The 13,076-nt window shown below is 37.7% G+C and overlaps 1 pseudogene across 1 annotated transcript in view; it reads left to right on the forward strand.

Annotated features, from left to right (window-relative positions):
• The window catches only part of LOC145789361 (vacuolar sorting protein 18-like), a 41,256-nt pseudogene extending 31,561 nt beyond the window's left edge, over nt 1-9,695 (forward strand). The window contains exons 18-23 of the transcript XR_014333857.1: nt 130-318; nt 1,532-1,759; nt 2,877-3,032; nt 3,496-3,657; nt 8,532-8,648; nt 9,522-9,695. The product of XR_014333857.1 is annotated as a vacuolar sorting protein 18-like (transcript). The remainder of the gene's footprint in view (nt 1-129; nt 319-1,531; nt 1,760-2,876; nt 3,033-3,495; nt 3,658-8,531; nt 8,649-9,521) is intronic.
• Nucleotides 9,696-13,076: the final 3,381 nt, after the last annotated feature.

Below are 13,076 nucleotides of genomic sequence, written 5' to 3' on the forward strand. Positions count from 1 at the left end.
TCAGAAGATCTATCTATTTACATATAACCAGTGAGATTATTGCATGATTTTTCCCTCCACAAAAACAAGTAATGAATGCTTAAAATGCATCTCAGTCCGATATTAGTTTTCCTTCCATGTCACAATTAGGAGGATGACAGTGCCCTTCTTCGTTTCTTGCAATGCAAGTTTGGCAAAGGACGGCTTAGCGGCCCTGAATTCTTCTATGATCCCAAATATGCCCTGCGCCTTTGCCTCAAGGAAAAGCGGATGCGGGGTTGTGTTCATATATACAGCATGATGTCCATGCATGAAGAAGCAGTTGCTCTTGCTCTACAGGTAGTATTATTATCCAATTGGGTTGGTTGTGTTCGTGGCATTCTTCATACATTACCTTGTTTTTGGCTAACGTAAGCTGTACGCTTTATGGCAATAACAATTGTTCCTTATTTGACTAAAAACCACATGGTCATGTGATTGTTTGAATCATACAATTTTAATAATGGCACATGAAAAAGATTCATTCTGGAACTTTTATGTTTTTATTAGTGTACATAAAGAGGGCATGGGAAAAACCACATCCTGCAAAAAATCACATCCTGCAGGGGCTTTTCGATGGTTCCATTGTAAATGGACATTGAACTGAAGATGTTGAAGTAGTGATACAAACAAAGTTCACTTAATTGGTTGTATGGATGTGACTAAATTAGCTCTCTACGGTGGATAAAATTTAAATTCACCAAATTTCACCAGTTTTATTTTGTTACCATTATTCTACTTTACATAACTGTTATATTGTACTTCACCACAAAAAAAAAAAAAAAGAAGTTAAATTGTTAATCACCAACTGTCTAGCATCTTTTACATGATTTGGCAGTTAACCTTCCAATATTATTATTATTATTATTATTATTATTATTATTATTCACCTTTTTGAAATAATCAGATAAATTTCTAATGGGTTTTTCCAAATATTTTCATGTGCCAGTGGGGCAACTGATTATGTTCAAAATGGGATCAATTTTACAATCAGTTACGATCAGAATGGCTGGATGATCATTGGGGTTCTATAACCATCAAATCTGTGCCCTTCCCCAATTTCCCCTTGTTTCCAATATACTTTCTGGAGTCCTTAAACTAGATTGAAATTGGTTGGCTGAAAAGCGTTAAATTGAGATGAGTTGTCAGTTGCCTTGTGTCTTTGCTATGGGCCTATTAAACTTATATTTCTTTAATTCTTTTGTCTATGAGTGTTGCAAGATTTGATCATGTAACAGTTAGAAGGAATTGGGTGGTTGAGACTTGAGACATACTTTTAAAATGAGAAATGGACAAACTTACTTTGTGTCTAAAGGCTTGGAATTTAGTTTGCTGTCAATGTACTAAAGATGTATCTTGTGGCTAATTGTTTTTTTCGCTTAAAATATTTTGGTATAGTTTCTTATTCACTTGCTTGTTCTTGAAAACGTTAATGGTTATTTGTGCTCAAATACTGTAATCTTTTCAGAAATCTTGTATGCTGTTGTTTCATGGAGTTCTTTCGGTGTTCTAGGTTGACCCAGAACTTGCTAAGGCGGAAGCTGACAAGGTTGAAGATGATGAAGACTTAAGGGAGAAGCTCTGGCTCATGGTTGCCAAACATGTGGTTGAACAAGAAAAGGGAACTAAAAGGGAAAACATTCAAAAAGCAGTAGCATTTCTCAAGGAAACTGACGGGCTGCTAAAAATTGAGGATATTTTGTCGTTCTTTCCGGACTTTGCCCTGATTAACGACTTCAAGGTAGCACTTTTTTACCTTAGTTTTTCACTTATAACTAGGCTAACATTTGTTTTAATGGAAGGAAATACTGAGTGTTAGATTTTATTCTTATTTTTATATTTGTTGCTATCACAGCATCAAATTGTTGTGCCGCAATCAATGTAGTACTGGATGTTCTAGTCATGCCATAGGCTTCCTTTCTTTATAATAGTGCCAAGTGCTCGTTTCTCATATAAACTTCAGAGGTTGCAATGTCTAAAAACAGTTTTATAACTGTATATTTTTTGAAATACATTATATGAAAAAATATCAATTTCGTAACTGCATCAATAGTTGCTTTCATATTCCCTTTCTATGTTCAATAAATTAAAAAGGCAAGTTTGTGTTCTGCAATATTAGGCTACCATTTTCTCTAGGTCACTTGTGGGGGACTGCAATTGGAATCATCACGAGAGAACGTAGGAATAATTTGTGAAAAGAACAATCACAAATATTTCTGTTCTGATTCGTATAGCATATAGTGGTGGCAACCGGGGGTTGTGGGGAGGCGCTAGTGGTGGCAATTGCATGAAGGGTAGGGAGGGGCTGGGGTTGGCGGGAGGGCTTGGGGGTGGTAGGGCAGAGTCGCACAGTGGTGGCCAGCAAGGGATGGTCAGTGTTAATTGTTGGAGAGGGAAGAGCAGGAGAGAAGAGGAAGAAGGAAGATGAAAGTAGCTTGGTCAATTCAAGAAGTAGTTTCCACCCCTTGTTAATTATTTTCCTTCTTCGCATCAGTATTACAATTTAAAAATTCTCCACTGATTTGAGATTATATTTCCTAATTCCAACTTATTTGTAATTTTCCCTTCTCTCTCTCTGTCTCTCTCTCTCTAATGGATTACCCATGGGTAAGGGTCAACTATAGGTTGCCCATGGGAACTTAAGGGTCAACTCTAGATTCCCTGGTTTTTCTCACTTGGCATTTCTTGACATGCTATGATGTATGTGCATTGTGAAAAAAATTTCTCTTTTTATTTGAATAGCTATGTGCTAAACCACATGTATCTGCTGCAAACTGTTTTTCCAATGCTTCCTGTGGGCATATGCTAAATTGTCTTCATCATCTGTCATTCAATTAAATTCTTTGATATGTTTGCAGGAGGCAATTTGCTCATCATTAGAGGATTACAACAAGCAAATTGAACAACTGAAACAGGAGATGAACGATGCAACACACGGTGCTGATAACATTAGAAATGATATCAGTGCACTTGCTCAACGATATGCTGTCATTGATTGTGACGAGGACTGTGGGGTAACGATATTCCTGATGTTATTTGCTATAGATCTTTCTTTCTTTTTTTTTCTCTTCTAATAAACTATTATTTGCAAGAGATTGGAAATGTAATCTTTTACTTTAATTTGGCTAGCCTTTGAAATGCTCCAAGTAGTTCCTTGGGATTTTTTATTTCAATAAGTACTAGTTTGTTAGGAATCTCCCAGTAGAAAAACTTGTCTATTTTATTTGTGTTCAAAGAGATATTTTTTCTTTTTTATTTTCTCTTTCAAGTAGGTTGATTTTTGGCTTGAGTAATTTTATAGTACTATACCGGACGGAGCAATAGGAACTTCTAACGCACAATTGGTATTTTAGGAATCCCCCCCCCCCGGCCTGGCGCCCCGTGCCCGATTATTGTTTCAATTCCTTTGTCATCATATCTAGTTGACTTTCATCATTAGCTGACTTGTTGCATCTGTTTATCACTTGCGAGTTTCAGGTTTGTCAGAGGAAAATTCTAACTGCAGGTTGGGACCATCGGATGGCTAGGGATTGTACATCAGTAGATGCAATGGCCCCTTTCTATGTCTTTCCATGTGGACATGCCTTCCATGCTCAATGCCTGATTGCCCATGTCACAAGGTGTACCCACCGAGATAAAGTAAGTTCTAGAATGATTTCATATACATTTATGTATATTTGTAAAGCTGATTGGGCATTGATCCATATATCGTTGCTTTAAGTAATTTCACGTTTAAAGTGGCAATGCATGACAATAGGAGGTATTAAGATCCATTAAATCTTATGCTTAACTACACTTGGTACTTGCTCTTGCTGTTGCCAGCATGGATGTACCACTTAGAACTTAGTTAATATCCTCAAAGATGGGGTATACTAAAGCAACATTGGCGGCCTACAACAAATTTGGTTTGCAGTGGTTGTTAAAAATAAAATTAGAAAGTTTTAATATGTTTTCATCATCTTGGCAACAAACAGTTTTATTAAAATTGATTAAAAAAAATGTGACTAATTTAACACTTTGCCATCAGATGGGAAATAGAATTGCATATATAACCCATTGTTCAACCCTTGCTCCCCCGGGGGGGGAGTGCAGCTCTTTGCTGGTGGCCTCCTTGCCCTAGGTGTAGGCGAATCCTTGAACAAAAAGTCTGAAATGCATTCTACCTTTTAAAATAATGACAATAAATTTGTATTGCATCTGTAAATCTTGCATTTTGTATCACTAATACTCATTATACCAGTGCAAAGGTCATGTATCCATTGAGGTGATCCTAGCTTTTTCTGGTAATGCCCGATTTGGTCATCATATGGCCTATAAGCTAGTTTTGGTTGTCTTACAAATGCCAAACAGAAGCTTATCCAGAAGGGCTCATAGCGTCCCACTTACAACCCAGAACATAAGTATGAAATTGGCACCAGTGATATAATTTTAAATCTTAGTTCTACATATGCCGATTAAGCTGATATGACTATGCCCTTAACTAGATCAAAAGAAAAATGTGGTTACATTAGGGGTATGCATGGGTTGGGTTGGCTCGGGTTCACCCTAAACCCATCAACCGAACCGAATGCATCGGGTTCATGTTTATCTCAACCGATTTCGACCCATTCTGATTCGAAATCGTATCTTTCCTCAACCGAAATCAGCGGTCGGTTAAGGTCGGTTTCGACAACATGCATACAACCCAAAAAATGGAGTTAAGATGTAGACAAAGATTCCAACGACGGTAGTGGTTTTAGGGGAGATTTGTGATGGGGTTTCGAGGGAGAAGATCATAGGGTAGCGAGATTTGAGACCAAAGAAAGATAGATGGTATGAGGGAGATCAGAATTGATAACATGATTCATCACCACTACCAGCTGACCACTATGATTCATCATCATCATCGGTCGACCACCACGATTCCTCACCACCGTCAGTTCAACAATATGCTATGCGAACCATTGCTTATAGAATTGAGAGAGATCCAAGTGAGAGAGATCTCTGATGGGGGTGAGAAAGAATAGGTTTAGAGAGAGAAGAACATTAGGGATGAGAGGGAGAGAGTTATGCAAATTGATGAGGGTTGGTGAGTATTAATTTGTGAGGTGACTTGAAGAGAGAGAAATGAGGGTTAGGGTAATGTTAAAATGATAAAGTTATTTTGTGGTTAGCTAACACGTGTCTTAAAGACCAACAAATTTGATAAGGTGTAATCTTGTAAACCAAATATAGTTTGACACCTGTAAAATTTATATTTAATGTATAAGATGTATGGTTGGTTTGGTTTTTACGAATTTTCTGATTTTCAATCCGTTGGCCGACCGCCAATTCGAAAAATACAAGGTTTGCAACTCATAGCCGACCGTAGCAGCAGTCGAAATCATCCAATGTTCCATCGGTTTGGTCGGTTTGAACGGGTTGATCGGTTGGTTCGGTTATTTGCACAGACCAGGTTACATATTCAGAAACCCGAAGATACAACTCCCATATATGAACTTATTTAGAAGTTTTTAGTATATCATAATCCCAAAATCAGGGATGTGAACGTGTGTTTGCTACTCAAATGGTGGTGGAGATTTGCCTCAGAGCATGATTCATTATGGAAGCGAGTCTTATGTAGTAAATATAAGTTTCTAGGAGGGTCTTGGATTCCTAACCTTTGCTCTACAATTCATCATTCTAATATCTGGGGTGGCATATTGGCAGCAGCAGATAAGCATGAGTCCCTTCTGTTATTCTATATTAGTAATCTTTATCTAAAAGTGGGGAATGGTTGTCGTATTAAGTTTTGGTATGATCAATGGTGTGGGGTTCATTGCCTTAAAGATGCATTCCCTAGGCTCTTTCAATTGTCCAATAGTAAGGAAGGACTTCTCAAGGACTTTGTGTCAACCACATCTTCCATTTGGGTGTTTAACTTCAGAAGAGCCCTCTTCGAATGGGAAAATGATGAACTTCACAGACTCATTACCACCTTAGCTACTCCTCCTCCCTTGAATCTAGGAATTGATGACAAAGCTATGTGGGCAGGACTTCATCCTAGCAAGTCTTTTGTTTCCACTCTTTATAATCATTCTAATCTTGCCTTGGGTAACACTGTTCCTTCTAGTGATTTGATTTGGCTCAATTATCTACCACCTAAAATACAATTTTTCGGTTGGCTCGCTTGGAAACACAAGGTTAAAACTTCTGTCTTCTTGCAACGGATTGGCGTATTGGATGGATCGGCTGCCACCTCATGCCTCTTTTGTAACTCGCAGCAGGAAACTGTCCAGCATGTTCTGATTCACTGCCCTTTGGTGTGGAAAGTTTGGACTGGGTTATTACAATGGTGGGGTATTCTCTGGGTGGTTCCTGCTTCTGTTGAAGATCTACTGCAGTGGTGGGCAGGGTTCATCTGCAAGAAAAAGGAGAGGAGAATCTGGCGTGCCATTCCTTTGGTCACCCTCTGGTCCATTTGGAAGATCAGAAACGAGTGCCTCTTTCAAGCCTCCCATCTTAACACCCAGCTGCTGCAGGAACTCATCATCTTCAGGCTAGCGATCTGGTTAAAGTCCTCCTCCAACCACTTTCCATTCTCCATCAATGATTTCCAATTCAATGCTTCAGGTGTCAGGCACTGCATTCGCACTTGAGTTGCTTTGGTTGGCTTGGTGTCTGCGTAGTGTAATTCTGCAGGTTGGCTTGGTGCTTTGCTTTGGTTGGCTTGAGTTGCTTTGGTTGGCTTGCTTTGGTTGGCTTGGTGCTTTGCTGCTGTAGTGTTATTCTGCAGGTTCCATTTCATTCAGGTGGTTCTACCCTGTCCATAGTGTAATTCTGCAAGTTCTGTTGCATTGTTGGTTCAGTTCATTTTGTTCATATCAGTTCCGAGCTGCTGCTGTTCCATAGTGTAATTCTGCAAATTCTGCTGCTGTCCATAGTGTAATTCTGCAAATTCTGCTACTGTCCGTATCAGTTTTGCTTTTAGTAGCTGGTTTGGATCAGTTCTGTATTCTTGGATCAGCTCTATTTTGTTCATATCAGTCCCGAGCTGCTGTTGTATTTTTGGATTTGCATCTTGTTCATATCTGTTCTCTTTTCTTGTTGGTTTCTTGCCAACTGGAGCTTGAAGCTTGTGTTTAGCTTTTAGCTCCTCTTTATTGATGTTTTTGTCATACTGTGTATGTTTCATCAATAAAGATCTTTTTCTTCGCCGTTCAAAAAAAAAATAATAATAATCCCAAAATCATTCTGCGTAGGCTTGTTTCCATTTCTGAGCTGAGCTGACCAGACCAAATTTTAATGTTCTAACCATGTGTAAGAGGAGCTAATTTGAGCCCACTAAATTATTTAGGCCCAATAGCCCAAGATTAGTGAGCCCGAATTTATCGCAAGTCCAAGAATCGGTGGGCCCAGATTTATCGCCATCAAACGGATTGAATCGCTCTAAGCCTCGAAAGGGTTCGGATCCACGAACCTAGAGACTTACTCAGGCCCGGACTCGAAAGGGTATTAAGCAAGCCTAGAGATCCGAGGCACTCGGACTCGAAAGGATTCGGATCCACGAATCTAGAGATCCGAAGTACTTGGCTTCGAACGGATTCAGACGCAATCTAGAAGTCGCTCCGTTAATGAGTCCCAGAACACTTGCGGGCTCGGAGCTTTCCGGGATCTACGCACCAGAACCATGGGCGTAATGGAGTTCGAACAAAGGACCCGATCCCGAGGACGGTGAGTGGAGATAAATTCACTCTTCGGTTAAACTAGCCTATACCCGGGTCGAGGTGGCACGACCCCGGGGGGTCCATGAGACTCGGCAATATTTTGCGGCAGGACGTCCTCTGGGACTACCCCTGACCCTTTGGGATGATTGGGGATCATTGGTTAGGTGTGGCTAAGAAGAAGGGTTCGCCGAGGGAGTGATCTCCTCTTCGGGGTTTTCTCATCCTCGGAGAAGTCACCTCCTCGGAGAGGTCACCTCCTCGAACAAGGTGGTTAGAGAGAATATCCCCCATGTGCCTTGCACATGGGCTCCATCCTACATCATGAGGTGCCTATAAATAGCACCCACCCATAGCTTTACAAGGGATGGATTTTGGAGATTTTTGAACTCTTGGGAAAGAACTAATTTCCCTCTCCATTATCAACCTTGAGAGTGAAAGTGGGAGATCCCTGGGAGAGCCTTGCCATTATTCTCTCTCTAGCCATTTTGCCTTCTTCTTCACCCAATCTCTTATCTCCATCATCTCCTTTGTTTTTGTGTTCCTAAGTTGAGATTATTAAAGAATCTAAGCTTCTCATCATATTCTAGAGAATTCGAAGTTGTTCTTCAAGGATCATGAAGATCTTCGAATTTTCCAACTCCTTTCTCGAACCCTCTCCTACACCATGTGTATGTCCTCCAATAAATAATAGATTTTTATAGTGGCTCTTGATTAATTTTGTGTGAATCTATTTCGAGTTATGTTTTGTTAGAAGTGTAATTTCGTAAACAAAGTCCCTTTTGCGTAATTTTTGTCTTCTGTACTTTTTCTTTCAAATGAATGTTGCAGGCAGAATATATACTGGATCTTCAAAAGCAACTTACTTTATTGGGAGGTGAATCCAAGGAGTCTGATGGTACCTTAACCGAGGAGGGATCCATAACTAGCATGACCCCAACAGATAAGGTCCTTACGATGTTTTTCATATGTGTTTAAGAAACTCAAAATTGGTGTTGAATGCGTCTCTGCTGTCGAATCTTCTCATGTTCAACATGCATTATTCTACTCTATTTAGTTTTTCACTACTTTTGAGATGAGTCAATTTAATTGCAGTGTAAAAAGTCGGGAACATTGCCATAAAATCGTGTACTCATTTTTGTTGCTTCCTTCTCAAGCCCTTGGTTTTTCTCCAGTTGCTCTTTTTTTCTTTTTTAATTGTTGTTGTTTGTTGGCATTCAAAAACTTTGGAAGTAAAATAAAAAGACTTTAGTTGTGGTACCTATGTGTTGATGGTTGTAGTTTAAGAAGCACGGATACAGACACGTGACACGACACGGACACACAAATTTTCATAAAATATAGGAGACAACACATTGAGGACACATGCAAAACATGTAATTTATATATTTGTTATGTCATATTTTTTAATATTATATATTTATTCTGTGTCAAATATTTATTCTCATCAAATTTATCAACCTTGAGTATGCTATTTCAGTTGAAAAAAAAGGATAAAAATAGAGCATGCCCCTAGTGTGTTCCTGGCCAACACGTGTCGTTTACTGGTACATGACCTCCGAAGAGGTGTCTCTGCTTCACAGGTTGCAGTTGGTGGTGAAGTAAATGATGATAATGGTGTTCTTCTTCTTCTTATTTCAATAAAAATGATTGATTTTTGCTTCAAATGCTTTTGTAAATGAGATAGCATTATTTCATTTGATTTTCTTGTGCCAATTTACTCTAGAATAAATTTCATACCCAGCTGCTGACTGATTCATAAATTGTAGCTTCTTACATAGTGAATTGGATGGACTAAAAAATGTTAATTTGCTTGTACAGATACGCTCACAATTGGATGATGCCATAGCTTGCGAATGCCCATTTTGCGGTGACTTGATGATTCGAGAGATCTCTTTGCCTTTTATACTCCCTGGAGAAGCATATGAGGATGCTTCCTGGGAAATAAGGCCACATAACATTGGAGCCCATAAGAGCCTTTCTTTGGCTGTATGATTGAATGCCTTAATGGATTTGCAGTACAGGTTATCGGGGGTCTTTTAATTTGTGTTTTGCTTTATCATCTTTATTCTTGGTGGTATATGGTTTCAACAAATTATGATTTGTGTTACGCAGAATGCATTCTTTCTTTCGGTAATTGATTGTGTACATTTGAGAGGTTATATCTACTAACCTTTAGCTATCAGAGTGGTATCCATTACATCTCAGTTGTACTCGAGTGTATGTTCCTAATAGTTTGTTGTAGGCTCATCTGCGGAATTCTGACAGGGATGCATTGATGAATTGAATCACGAGAATTCACAATAGAAAACTTTTCTACGAACCCAGTGAATGTGATTTCCATTCGAAGTTCATATGATTGTGATTTCCTTCTACAAAGCCTATATTGTATTGTCTTGTCTTGTCTTGTGTGTTTTTTTTTTTTTTTTTTTGAAGTTCTTCCAAAATCAGTCTCATTTCTTCAATGTGTAACACCTCTACATGTATTGTTGTGAATGGAGTCCCTTTTGAGCCTTTCCACGCCCATGTTGTCGTCTTGGTCAAGGAGACCTAAAGTTGTTCTTCCATATTTTTCATAAATGTTGTGTTCCTTTGATGTAGCCATTTTTTGTACTTATTTCAATATATTCTCAATCATTATGTGAAATAAAAATTAATCAATTACATTTATTTTTCTTGTGATTTGAAAAAATACAGTATCATATTTTTGATATAATTTCACTAACCTTTTTTGATATTTTAATTCATATAAAATTTATTTTTTTTATTAATAATTTGTGAGTTGAGAAAAATAATATTATTGTGTATTTTTTATTAAATTGTATATTTATCTTTGCTTGTTTATATCTCTACTCGCCATATAGATTTGATCGCTCAAATCTACTATAAAATAAATTAGCATAATTGTGTTAAGTTTATGAAGTTAATTTTATTTTTATTAAATTCCATGAGAGATGAGTGTAATTTATCTAAATACAAATGAATATTGAGTAACATGATAAATATATATTTCTATAGTTAAGGTTATTAAAATGTATAAATTTATAAATAAAAAATTAAAGTAATATTTATTAATAATTAATATTGGTTAATAATTGAGATAGAGATAGGAATGGTAATTGGGGGGACAAAAGGGGCGGCAAAGATAGAAAGGAGTGTTAACAGCCATGTAAAGCGCGGAATTGGAACTAAGTGCATCTAGCTGCAGTCGATGGACTTGACTCTCTCTCATCACACCACCTTCACTCTACCATAATTCTCATTTTCTCTCTCCACTCTCTTTATTCAACACACACTTGTCTTATACATTTTATGACGGGGGTGTTACATGCATCAATTAATATACTAATTAGTGTATCAACACTAGTTATGATATGATTATTGACCTTACTCATTATACAAATTACAAATACCAAAACTTCTTAAATTATGTCACATCATCAATTAATACATTAATTAATGTACTAATTAATGCATATAACATTATTCATTTTATAATAATAAAATCAATAAGTAATGTGTCATTGATTGTATTATTTAAACAATCATCTTGTATATTACATTTTATTTATTTTATAAAATATAATTGTATGGATTTAATGAATCTCACTATTCATATATATTATTAATATAATTATAACTCATAAGATAAAAAATAAAATATGAATATAATTATTTTTGTATTATTGTTATTAAAATTACTCTGATTTTATATAAGAAAAACTACAAGTAATTGACCAAAACTAATTACAATGCATGGGAAGCAAGCCATTTTTATGTAGAAAAATACTCAAAATTACACACCACAAAGATTGTTACTTTTTTCTGTAATAAAATGCTTCACCTCCCAGTTATATTCTTTGTTCTTGAACTATCAATTGAATTTATTAAGTTTTTAAAATATTTAATTTAAATTTATTTAATTCCTAAAAAACTTTTACAAAAATATATAAATTTATAAACATTACAAATTAAAGTGCCGACTCCCACAACCTTATCTGTGGAGAAAATTCACCGCTCGCTCTGCTTTCTTTCAAACTTGCATGTGCTGATTTTTCTAACCAAATTGGGTCTCTCTTCAATACTCATTAGTTTTTCAAATGACTATAACTAAATCTAAATTTTTCCAAATAATAATTTAACTTCTATTTTTGTTTTATTTTCTATTTTTTTTTCCGCACTCCTCATGTTTTGACTTCTTGAAATAATTCCATCATTAGAAAGTTCTTGATTAGTTTAATGGATATTGTCAATGGTTATTTTTCAAAATACTATTTAATATGTTTAAAATGATTATACATTTTACTATTAAAAAGGCATCCTATAAATACATGTTATCTTTTTAGTTGCATACCATCTGTAAATTATGATTACAATAAAGATAAATCACATCAACTTTTAATGAAATTTGAAAAAAATACAACATATCTCACACTTAAGCATAATTACATTGGGTTCCTCTTTGATTGCAATGTGTATTATTCTTATTTCTCTGTGTTTTCACATTGATGATACTGTTCGTTCCAGGCGGAACGGGTTGGACTGATCCACGCTCCTCAATCCTATGCCCGAATGACCAAGCCCACCGGGAAACCTACACACGAGTTCAACAGGGAACGGGGAGTCCCCCAGCGAACCCTCCGACGAGCAAGTTAGAAAGAGAAGTGGAGAGTAGTGATGGATTAGAGATAGAAAGCTTAACTTTCTTCTTGTCTTCAACGTCTGCTTATATCCTCTGGTAATCATTTCGTTGTCCCTTCCGACCTGTCACCTTGGCCGAAAGTCTATGCTGCAGCTTCCCTTGTTCAGGGTGAGGGCGTGCCGTCCCGACAGAGAGGAGTTATCGCAATAAATGCTGTAAGGGGGCCTCATTAATGGTGATGTGCCGTGGCAATAACTTTGCAGATCTTTGTCTGCTGATGTGGCTTGCCCTGCTCTTGCCATGTGTCTTGATGTCATTGGTTTTTATTGCTACATGGGGCTTCGGAAGTGTTGGGCCTTAATATTTTAGTTATGTATTGGACCCTGAATGGTGGACTATAACCTTTATGGGCCTACCCATGTCAGTAGTCCCCCATTCCCAAGTGCGGCTTTAGTCCAACGAAGGGAATAATGAAGAGAATGAGGGATATGAGAAACCGGTAGGGTGAAGGCCGACCGAGAGAGGTGACCGACCATGAGAAGGGCCGACCGCGAAGGGTGGCCGAATGGAGAGACAGACAATGAGGAGGGCCGACCGTGAAGGGTGGTCGAGCGGAGGGACCGACTACGGGGAGGGTCGACCGCGAAGGGTGGTCGAGCAGAGGGACCGACCATGAGGAGAGCCGACTGAGAAGGGTGGCCGAATAGAGAGACCGACCATGAGGAGGGCCGACC

Source organism: Camellia sinensis, chromosome 6 (genome assembly GCF_055761805.1).
Source record: "Camellia sinensis isolate YWXY chromosome 6, ASM5576180v1, whole genome shotgun sequence".
Taxonomy (NCBI): Eukaryota; Viridiplantae; Streptophyta; class Magnoliopsida; order Ericales; family Theaceae; genus Camellia; species Camellia sinensis.